The 12,190-nt window shown below is 41.0% G+C and overlaps 1 protein-coding gene across 1 annotated transcript in view; it reads right to left on the bottom strand.

Moving 5' to 3' along the window:
• The window catches only part of mybpc2a (myosin binding protein Ca), a 60,883-nt gene extending 50,978 nt beyond the window's left edge, over positions 1–9,905 (bottom strand). Inside the window, exon 1 of the mRNA XM_074655917.1 lies at positions 9,827–9,905. The gene's annotated coding sequence lies outside the window, so the exon portion shown is untranslated. The remainder of the gene's footprint in view (positions 1–9,826) is intronic.
• Between the last annotated feature and the right edge of the window lie 2,285 nt (positions 9,906–12,190).

Raw genomic sequence — 12,190 nt, 5'->3', positions numbered from 1 at the left:
GAACAAAGGGAAGCATCGACATATATTGCAAAAAAGTTTGTTTCAACCACACAAGAAAATAAATATCTGTACATCTTAAAGGAGCAGTGTGTAGGATCTGGCGGCATCTACCAGTGAGGTTGCAGTTTGCAACCAACTAAAGCTCCTCCCGTGTGTGGAGAACTACGGTGGTCAGTGTCTAGAGTGTGTGTACGTGGGAAGTGAGTGGTGAAGCAAGAGAGAGAGATAGAGCAGCGGCGAATGTGTTTGAGCGAACAAGTGAGCTAACAGAGCAGAAGATAGTTTAGCTTTGAGAATATCATCTGTAACTGAGAATATCTTTTTTATATAAGGTGATGTGAGTACAGTGATTTTTGTATGTGATGTTTGAATGTATATAATGTTTATAATTGTTTGTGATTTCTGTGTCGGACCCCAGGAAGACTAGCTGGCGTCATGGCGTCAGCTAAAGGGGATCCTAAGAAACTAAGCTAAACTAAGCGGATGTGGAAGCTGCAGAAATAAATAGTGCAGCTCCTCAAGACCAACCGAGGTTTCCCGTGTCTTGTTTCCCAGCAGCTGAGTGAAGTGACGGGGGTTAACTCTGGAGTGAGTAACTTTATCGACTCTGGCCCAAGCAGGAAAAGTTATCACAGTGGTTTGTTCGTTCTGGGCTACTGGAGAATCACGGAGACCGGCTCCGTATGTAGATATAAACTCTAAATTCGAATCTAACAAAAACAAAATGACTCTTATTTTTTTATTGATTATACGCTAAAGAAAACATACTTATTAATATCATATTCTATTTCTGCCAAAAAATGTTGCACACTGTACCTTTAAGTGTTGGCATTAAGCCAAAACCATCTCACATACACGTTAGTCCGTGCTTGCATTCTATTCTACGAGATAATTTTATCGTTTTTCACGTTAAAGTAAACTGCAACCCAATGAAAAAGAAAAGGTGTGAGGGAGAATTATTTTTAAAGGGGCACTGCACTGATGTTACATGCCAAGATCAGCGGGGTCTTACTTAGCCCATAAAAATGGTTATAAAATCTCTTCAATTTCTCTGGAGCAAGCTAGTTAGTAAAAATAACCCCACTGGTGTCACCAAGGTTATTTTGCTTGGCTTTAGAGACTATCGAGTTGCATTATGGGAAGTGTAGGGTCCAGCGTTTTAGGAGCTTAACTCATGGATTTATTAAGAGAACTGGATACAGCGTTCGAGGCGGGGCCCTGTTCATGAGAGTTGCTCAGTGACGCATGAATCAAAAAAAAATTTGACTGCTGTGCATAAAATTGCTCGGATCATCCGAAGATCTTTTGCATCCATTGGGCCCATATGCAGGCGCAGTAGCGTTTCCTTAAACTCCGCCTCCCAGCCCTTGCTCCAGCCTCGGTCTGGGTCTCATTCAAATGAACAGAGGAAGGGAAATAACTCAGAATTCGGCTATTAGTGCATTTTACAACTTTTAGGACCTAATGACTTAAAGGGACTGTTTGTAACTTTCAGAAATGCTTGTTGACACCTGTGGCCGTTAAGTCAACGCAAGTCAGCGTCGGGCTCGTGCTTGCTCGCTCTAAATAGACATGAACGAGCAACGCTCAAAACAGTGAGGCGACACACGTCAGCTAAAACCACAATATCACTCTATATTTCACCTGCTTTGCAGTAATGTTAGCTGACGAGCGCGCATGGGATCCCGACCCGGTAGATTTATACGTGTGAAAAGTTACAAACAGTCACTTTAAATAAGGAATATTCCAGTGTTCATACTGGGAAGTTGATTTACCTAAAAAAAAAAATATCAGCCGATTTACAGACGTCTCTTTCCCGATGTAAGTCTACGGAAAATAATCTTTTTGGGCCCAATCGCATCACGTGACGGACACGGAAGTTGTAGTACCACCGTTTGGCTACTACAGAAATTTGCTTCAAAGCCCGGTGCTCTTCCTGGGGGTTTGGCTTAATACCTCTTACGAGTCCCTGAAATTATGGAAGAGTAATACTAAATTGCTGGAATGCCCCTTTAAGCCTCACTGTATTGGTACAAACGATTTGGCAACAAGCTGGTTAGATTTGCTTATTTTCTATCTCCACTTTTTTTTCTCCACCTACTCAGACTGAACTCAACCAATCAGATTGCCCCAGCTTTAAGAGCAGCTCTGCTTCTGGGAGATGTTTTTAGTAACTAGGACTCCAATCCAATCCACAATTTATACGCACATTTGGCAGCGCTATTCAACAGGGAATCCCTCAATGCCTTAAAAGCACCTTAATCCCACTATAAAAAGCAACTCATTTTATTATAATGCCCCATGATGACACGCGGCCAAGCTGCTGCTACTGTACTTAAACCACACCACGGTGTGACGGAGATGTGTTTCTCTACTTGCAAATATACATCATCGAAATAAGGGAATGTTGACAGTAGAGCATAAAGAGAAGATTAATATCCAAACAATCTATTTATAAGCCCGAGTGTGTGGATGAGTATCAGTGGTATTAGTGGCACTTGGCATGGCGTCCATGCTGGGGGCTGAGCATGACTGATGGAGTTTCACCATTTTACGATGAGGATGAAGAGCAGAGCTGACGGCAGAATCAGGGTACACCTAAGCCTCTATCACTCAATCATTTGGCAAGTTGATTTGACAGTCTTGATGATCTGACTTATTATCATGCACTGAATGGAGTATCACCCCCTGTAGGAGGAGGAGGAGGTATGGAGATAAATCCTGAGTAGCGATTAAATAGTAGCTTGACATGCAGACTAGTAATGGTTGTTGTAAAACTAACACCAGAGGACAGACAGTCCAGTAATTCCAGTCAAATATTAAAAATAATAACCACCTGCAAGCGAAAGTGTCAGAGCTGCTTACTCCCCGCAGTGTACACTGCAAGAGCTCCCAGTTTTAAACACAGTGACCAGGAATGGAACGGGAGAAGTGTTTGCATATTTGGATGACCTACTTTTTGTTTTTAGCTGCTGAGCTTCAGCTAGTAAGGGGGGGAAATGGAATATTTTTAATATTTTAAATATTTTAAAGGATTTCTTTTCTCATGAACCTCCATGAGAACTAAAGTTAAGCTTTAGAGGATAAATATATAACACTCTCATCCAGCCGGTCTATTCGATCCTGTGTGGATTAAACTGATTTTGGCTGACAAAAGATCTTAACAGAAATATTATTATTACATTTATTTTCAGCCTATAATTATCATTTCTTTCCAAAAAAAAATGCAAATTAGCAGGTTCATTACAGATGACGGTGCAGTGATCGTTCAGTGTGTCATCGTAGACCATTCTTTTAGGGATTTATTGGGTTGAGGAGATAAAATGTGAGGAACTGTCAGACAAGCTTGTATCATAATTGCAGCCTCTCAAATGTGACAAATGTGACTATTTCCTGCTTCTTACAGCGTTCTATGGTGGTAAACGGAGTATCTGTGGATACTTGGACTGTTGGTTGGACATAACCAGCATTTCGAAGACATTGTATAGAGCCAACGATACATCAATTAATCCGGAACATAATCAATCAATCGATCAATTAATCAATAATAGAGTGGTGAAGGGATGACGTATTTTTGCAGGTCAACCCAAAAAGCCAATGGGATTTTTCCATTAGATTTGGATTATTGTAGAAAAATAAGCTCTGTGGCAAACAAACATTTATGATACTTACACGTTTTTTCCAGCAAGATAATCTTCACAAATAAACACCAAAAGCTAACGTTAGGCTATAAACAAACTACACCACGGTCGCATGATTTCACATCACCACCACTGAGCTAAAGGTGGACTAGTGTTCGGCGTGATGATGCTTAGTAGTCTCATTTAGCCACTTGTACAGTAAGCAACTGCCTTTTTTAAAGGTGCGGTGTAGAGGAATTTGTGGCATCTAGCGGTGAGGTTGCACATTGTAACCAACTGAAACTTCTCCCGTGTGCCAAGCGTTTAGGGGAACTACGATGGCGACGCAAAAGCACTAATGGCCCTCTCTGGACGAACAAAGGAAAACACAATGATTCTTATTTTCAGGTGCTTGTAAAAAACATACTTATAAATGTTATATTATATTTCTGCCAATAGATGCGTCTAAATGCTACACACTGTTCCTTTAAGACACGTAAAGCTTCAAAATTCACAAGTGGGGCATTCACTGACGTATTTTATATCGTACACAACGTTAAAATCTCTTAAAATTGTGTTAACCACAGACTTTATTTCAGTAAACCGTCCAAAAACCCATTAAAAAAAACCACTGACTTCGAGACGAGGGAACCGAAAGTGCTAATATGCTAACTCATTTCTGAGTTTTAGGACTCATCCCTGCAGCACATAGGAAAATATGTTAATTTTAGCCCTTGCACTTCATCAAACTGTCAAGATTTGATTGGAGGTTCAGATGAATGATCTGTTGACTTTTATGAAACTGATATATTAAGTGGCAGTTTGGTGTTGAGTTTATTGTTGCAGGAGGGCCGCATTCCTAAATGTATTCTGTTTCATGTTGGTCTCAGAAGCATGCACTGAGCTCTGTAGAGACCTCACTACAAAGAGAAAGGTCACTAATACTGTTTGTCTTACTGAAACAAGCTGATAACCCTGTAGAGGTGTTGACACCCCTGTGTTATTTCGCCAATGCGTGCTGTACCGGTCATGCATTAAGCCTGTTGTGGCTGAGGACTGAGGAATTAGACACGCAAGCCTGTGGAGGGAATGTGAGGGACGGGACGTCTGTATATAACACTGGGTTATTTGTGATGATGATAAGAATTATGGTTTGTTTGGATTCCACCAGTGATGTCTCTCTCCCCCTCCTCCCCTCTTCCTCCTCTCTGCCACACATGAGGAGGAAGATTTATGGATGAACAAGGGAGGAGGAAGGAAAGGATTTGGTAATAGGGTTGGGAGAGGAATAAAAGGAGTGCGAAACTGAAGATTAGATTTTATGGCACTGCTGTAAACTTTCCTGACGATTTTAATGAATTGTTATTATGTGAATAAAGCAGTCTCAGCATGAGAAAACAATTGCTAAATGCAACTCTAATTTAGGGATGAGGAATCTGTGGTGTTTGGTAAACAAAGGCAGCTTTAAATACCGTATTAAGCTGTCATCCACTTCAGCTTTCCATTCATTTCCTTTTGTCTTCTAGCTCGCATCAATGCAGTCTGCGCTCCAAATAGGCCAAGGCCTCTCCCAAATCACAGAGGAAGCTTTCAGAATAAGGAATACGTTCTGGCTGTGTATCCACTGTGTTTACAGAGACTTTGTTAATGATATATCAGAGCTCAGTTCACTTTTCACACACTGGTGTATAAGACCTCATAGCGCAGTCGCTTGACTCTGCATCTGTCTGTGATCCATCAAGCAGCGGGGGCGTACCTGTGGGAACTTGATGATAGCCCCGGTATGAGGTAATGCTACACTAGACCAGTGGTGAGACTGGTTGGGGGGGTGACAGGATGTTCGTCTCTTTCTAGCCTGCAGCCAGTAGAGTGACAGGAGGTTTAACCTTCCACCGAACAACTGGTACTCTCCAAAAACAAGCAGATAGACACGTAGATGCCCAGTGGGCTCGTTTTCACAAACATGTTTATGTTAGGTCTATAATGTTTCACAAAGATACTCAAACTACAAGTCAGACTTCAGAGATACGCCTAAATTCATCTGTTGCAAACTGTCTTAACTATCTTACGTGAGACAAATTTGTTGATAGACGTCAGTCGTTTTGGTCTTATCGACTAAGATTTCTTTAGTCGATTAGTTGTATTTTATGCTTTTTACATGCTGAAGGATTTATTTCCAAGAAACTTATGAGTGCATCTCAGGTAAACACAAGATTTAAAGTGGTGCTTTTGTGTGATTCTTTGCGGAGAAATTCAGTTTTACAGATCTGTCGATTAAATCTACTTATCGATAAGTCAACAAAATCATATGAGTGTTAGTCGACTAAGAATTTCTCTAGTCGAGGACAGCCCTAGTTACTAATTTGCCATACATTCTGTAATAAAATAAAAAATCAATAATGTAAGACTTTTTTTCAATCGCGTCAAACCACTCGGCTCTGTTCACTCCAGCAGAAAAGGTTGTAGTAAAAAATGTCAGCAGTGCAGCCGTGTAGCAGAGATGAGATACTGTTGCTTCATGTGGCAGGACTCAGTACTTCTGCTAACAAACAAAAATGACTGACGATGTCTTCACTGCTGTATATTTCCAACAGGTTACTGCGGCCTCTAAAAGCTTTTTCCCTTCTCATTATTCACTCCACATTGTTAGAAAACCACAAATCATGAGCCATGTTTTCCTCCTTTTTTTTCATTTGGTGCCGCTGGTCAGCAGGTGAACTAATTTGTTTTCTTCTGGGTTTCGCGTCAGCTGCGATAGAAACATTATCAACGCGCCCACTCGCTCACTGTTAATTCTCTGGACAGTGAGCAGCTCTATTCACATAAAGGCTCAATCGAACATTACACAGACTTTGTACTATAGGGAGCTGACAGGGTAAAGTCAGACATCTACTCCAGATAATGCCTGGATTAGTTCAGGGTTGCAATGCATGTGTGAAAGGGGCTATGGAAACATGGCTCTATAGTTCCTAGTTAGCCTGGAGGAAGGGTGGCTAACTTTTTAGGCCTGAAACTGTCTAACTTGCATTAGATTAGTTTAACAGAATTCAGAATTAAGACAGAAACACAACAGACCAGTTTAAAATATGTTTGTGAAACTGGCTTCAGTCTTACTTTTGCCCTTAGTGCTCTTAGATTAGTCTAAAGTTAGACAGTTAAGACTGACCCAACAAATCAGGCACCTTACTCCCAGGCTAACTCTGAGCTAAGAGCCGTTATCAGTGAAATCAGTGACACCTGTTGACCAATGTTCCCATGGCAACAGTCAACCAGTGACACCTGTTGACCAGCAGCACCGAACCACAAAAAAGAGGAGAACACGGCTCATGAATTCTGGTGCTAACATGTAATGGAGCGATTAATGAGAAGGGAAAGAGCTTTTAGAGTAACCAGTTGGAAATATACAGCAGTGAGGACAACTGTTTCTATTTGTCCAAAGACACGTCCATCAGAAGACTGTTTGTTCTGAGCCATAGTCAAAGTGTGTCTTTGTGAAACTAGCCCCTGCTCTGCCCCGTCCTAAGAGAGATGGATGGGGTGGGGGGTGTTTGGGTAGAGATGCTGGCCTCTGGCAGTGTTACTGGTAATTAAAAATTGGGTTGTTATTTCTGCACACGCTCAGCAATGGAGCAGCGCCAGCGAACCACCACCCTGGCACCCTGCAACTATAAGCATCAACACGTCTAATTATTGTGTAACTGGCTCGTTCCAAAGAGCCCACCGGTTCCTCACACAACGCAAGTCAATAATCCATTGCTGTTCGTGAGAAACAATGATCCCGCTGGGCTAACGAGGGGCTAACTAAGTGGACACACACCTCCACTCCCAGAGGTGCGTTTCCCTTCTTGGATCCAAAAGGCCATAGCTCCTATATGCTTGAGAACTATTCCTGTGGCTGTTTATTTGAGATGCGTGCTTCTTCTTGATCCCCATGGCTTCTTGAGTACCGGCGGCCTTAACCGTGGAGAGCACGGCGCCACGGGGGGGAAGTCACATGAGCTGTAACCAGCTGATAGACAGGGGCAGAGGGGTGTGATGAAGTTCAAAGGAGGGGCAACCATTTGGGATGGGTGGAAACACAAGAACAAGAGGAGCCTGAGAGAACTGGTGTTGGCAATATGATATGAGTGATGTCAGGACGCTGGATTGGCGACACATTGGTAAGAACATATAAGGAAACGTAGGAGTGGAATTACTGAGAATAAAAAGGGTAAAGTGTTCTGGAGAGGAAAGATTTCAGGTCTATCAAAAGGCTTTCATGAATGCATAACTGCACGTCCACACTGCCGAGTGTCTCCAACGTGAACTTTTAAGGAACACCTTTTGTTTTTAGCAGAACATACTTTTGATTTTATCTGGTGGAGTTTGAAATAAGCAAAAAAAAGATCTTTGAATTTCTATCAGCCCATGACAGAGAATGTGACACCTCGACTGAAATCCACAAAAAAAGGGAGTTCTGACTTTTTCCACACAATAACAGCGATATGGTGAACTTCCTGCAGACTGGCGAGGGGAGATGGATGCCAGCGGAGGAGACAGCGTAACAGAATGAGGGAGGCAATCAGGGTCAGATAGATTAGGTGTCTGAGGTGCAGAGATACGACGCAAGGTAGTTACACCTGACTTGGCAGAGGTCCCTCTAACAAATCATCCCGCTCATCTCTCTGCTTTTTATCTGCTACTTCCTCCTCTCCTCTCCTCCTGCCGTCATTCCCTCCTCTCCTCATGCATGCATTCGTTTCTCAGGTTTCGGACCTGAACAGCTGATTTACGGTGCTTTGAGGTCACCGTTGACAAAGGCAGCAGGGCATATTTCAGACTGACACAAACATTACGACGTGCACTACAGCCTGTATAGTTTAATGTCACATATTACAGTGTTGTATCTGTATGGTTAGGCTCTGCTATGCTGCTGGAATCTTACACGTGTTGACAGGACTAGTCAATGAGGAAACAAGGTGTTGTCTTTCTTTTACACAACCTTCATTTTATGATATTTTAAAACTCAAATTTTATTAATTTGAACTGTTTCATCACTTTAGGTTAACAAAAATGTAATAACTACATGTAAAAATCAGCAATAGGGGTTTGTAGCTCAAGTTTATTATAGGGTTCATTGGGTTCAATTTGCAGCATTGGGTTCATACAGTCTTGTATAAGATGTAAACACATTTTTATATCATCGTGATTACTATTTCCTCTATTTTGTTTTGTTTTTGTTTTATCTGTCTTGTCTATATTCCTGTTTCTGTCTATTCCTATGTATTGTATGTCATTACCCCTGTTTTGTGTAATGACCTTTGAACGAATAAAAAAAGAAACAGAAAAAAAAGATATAAACACAAAGAATAACTACTTGGTTTCTGTATAAAATGTAATCACAGAAAATAACATAGCAATTAATTTCCTCAGTTCTAACCTTATGTCAGACATTACTGTAGGCATGCCTACTTTTGCCCTTTCACCATTCCTGCTTTCTTCAGCTTAATGAACCCGGAGGACCTGAGAGGATCCACCACCCGCCACCCCCCCTCTCACACATTTGTGTGAGCCTCCCTTTCCAAGAATTTTTTCTTTCCATTTTGATAACCAACATTTAATCAAATAAAACAAATACCAAGCAAACACTAAAACCAAACACATTATATTTTTACTCTCTAAACATTATAAATATTTGACATTCACATGCTGCTTTCATTCTTTGCATTTCTGTCTTTATTTGTTCAAAACCTTGACAGTTTGTTCCCCTAAAAGACAGACACATAGTCTGACTGTAACATTGTCGGTGAAGAAGAAAACAGTGCAAAGACACTGAGCACGAGCTGATGAAGACACAAGCTTGTCACTTACTGCTGAATGCCAAAACTCATACCACAGATTACAGAGTAACGCTCATGTTTAACAGCTTCCATTCACATGCCAACTAATGAATTACATATTAAGAGATATAAAAAGTCAAAATAAAGCATCTTGGTATGATGTTGGTTTATTAAGAGTGGACTATAAACTAAATTAAAAACTAATGATCTTATGAAAACCTTAACGTATTTGTCCAAAATTCAAGTGTTATATTAAGAATAGGTTCAAATTATTGGTTTAAATTTCAGTTTTTACCCCTCTGCTCATTTCACTGCATCGTCAGCTTCCACTTTAGTTTTTGCTCAGTGAGTTTCTGTTATAATCGTACACAGGTTGGACCAGCTTACCTGGCTTCTGGGGCTCAGGCATGTCTCTGTCTGTTTATAGTGATTCCTCTGAAGGCGTCTTCCTCCCTCCTTGTCTGTGGATCTGCCTGCATTTCCTGCTTCATCCCTTTTTATCAACTCAACATCCCCCCATCAAACACACACACCCACCCACACACACACACACATACACACACACACACACACACACACACTACCACTGTCAGTGACTTCATCCCCCCCACCCCAACAAGTGGAACAAGGAGGGGAGAGAGTGACAGAATAGCTGTCACTTGAAACCTTGGCAGGAGCTGCAAGGCTTTGAGGAGCAGAAGGAAGACACCATGAGGGGTAAAAGTGGTCCAGAGCCATAAAGAAAAGTCCAGCCCTCGAGGAAACCTGCCAGCTGATTAACTCATTAGGCCCTGGAGCATTGACCAACTGACGGATGATAATCAGCACTGACTGACAACGTGATGGAGTGACGCAGCAGCGGCTGAAACTGCTCAGATGTTATGTGTTTAAATGACGTGTTAAATATCTTTCTAGTAGACTGCACAAGAATGACTAGGGTTGAAAGGTGGGGTCAGAGTTACTGTAGGTGTTTGTTTCTTTTTGCTGAAGGGAAGGGGGTCTGACATTTTTTGGGAGCAGAGGACGGTCTTTTATTTATCATTTTCTTGTAGGACTGAAAGATTGAATAGATACATCAACATATTTATGTCAAAAACATTTTGTGCCCAATGGATGACATGTAGAGGACAGCAATCATGAACAAAATCTCTCTAAAGAACCGTTTCTTCACTAACCAACAGTCTCCTTCAGTTTATCCTGCATTACAACAGCCCTAAAATTAAATGTATCATATAGAGTTTACCTATGTAATGCATGTTCAACCCAACTTGTTGTACTAATGGATGCAGAGAAAACATCACAGTGACAGTGGTGATAACTGCTCATTTAGTAGCTCTTTGTTTAAAAGTAGAGAGCAGATTGACAGTTACTAATTCCATTCATTCTGTGTGATTTGGACAAAAAAATTATTTAAAAATTAGGGCTGTCATGCGTTAACACAAATTTGTTTTGACGCCATTAATTTCTTTAACACATTAACGCATTTGATTTTCTGAGGTTGTAGCGGGCTCAGTTTAAAAGCTAGAGTGAAGATACTGGGACCATATGAAACTAGAAAACTAAGGAATCCACTGGTACCAACCACGTCATACTAGCTTGTTGGGAAGGAGGTTAAATAACACTCTAAACTAGCGGTAAATTTTGGCGAGGAAAAACTGGCATGGCTATTTTCAAAGGGGTCCCTTGACCTCTGACTTCAAGATATGGGAATGAAAATGGGTTCTATGGGTACCCACGAGTCTCCCCTTTACAGACATGCCCACTTTATGATAATCACATGCAGTTTTAGGTAAAGTCAAAGTCAAGTCAACACACTGACACACTGACAGCTGTTGTTGCCTGTTGGGCTGCAGTTTGCCATGTTATGATTTGAGCGTATTTTTTATGCTAAATGCAGTACCTGTGAGGGTTTTTAGACAATATTTGTCATTGTTTTGTGTTGTTAATTGTTTTCCAATAATAAATATATACATATGTTTCCATGAAGCAGCATATACGTATGTCCACTCCCATGTTGATAAGAGTATGAAATACTTGACAAATCTCCCTTTAAGGTATTTGAACAGATAAAACAAATGTGTGATTAATCTGTGACTAATGACAATTAGATATTCAAATCGACAGCCCTGTTAAATATATATTAAAATATGAAGCTCAAAATCAGGATTGAGTAGCGAAGTTATAGTTTCTATGTCCCAACCAGCTATCAATAACCCTGACGAGGGTCTTGTTTTGGGTTTTTTAAAAGTAAAAGTAAAATGAGGTCCCAACCCCAATAACTTCCATACAGTTCCTATTTGAAGAGGATGAGAAGGAAAAATACTCTGAAATGAAAATGAGAGCAAAGCAGCAGCAGCAGCAGCCTTGCGTTCCTAAAGGCTCTGACAATCCCATTTGTTCTCAGTAGCCATATAGCTGTCAACAGGGTGTATTTTATGGGACCGAAAGCCCTCTGCAGGGATGAGAGGAACAAGGTCAAAGACAGTGGAAGGAGGTCACTGACCTCATGAATTCCTCCCCAACCCATCACAGACATGACTATCAACACACACATGCTCATGCTGAGAACTTGCCATATATTTCCCACTTGTGTTGCGTAATAAGTAAACAGTATTTTTAATATTGTACACATGCGACTGTGGCCTTTACCCTCCTTTCTTTGATTCCAAATGGCAATGCCGACCAACAATGGGTATTATAGCCATCACTGTTAAATTATGCATTTAAGCAGCTTTTCACTTTCCATTCATC

This window comes from Sebastes fasciatus, chromosome 13 (genome assembly GCF_043250625.1).
Source record: "Sebastes fasciatus isolate fSebFas1 chromosome 13, fSebFas1.pri, whole genome shotgun sequence".
NCBI lineage: Eukaryota > Metazoa > Chordata > Actinopteri > Perciformes > Sebastidae > Sebastes > Sebastes fasciatus.
This window is presented reverse-complemented; position numbering and strand designations above follow the sequence as displayed.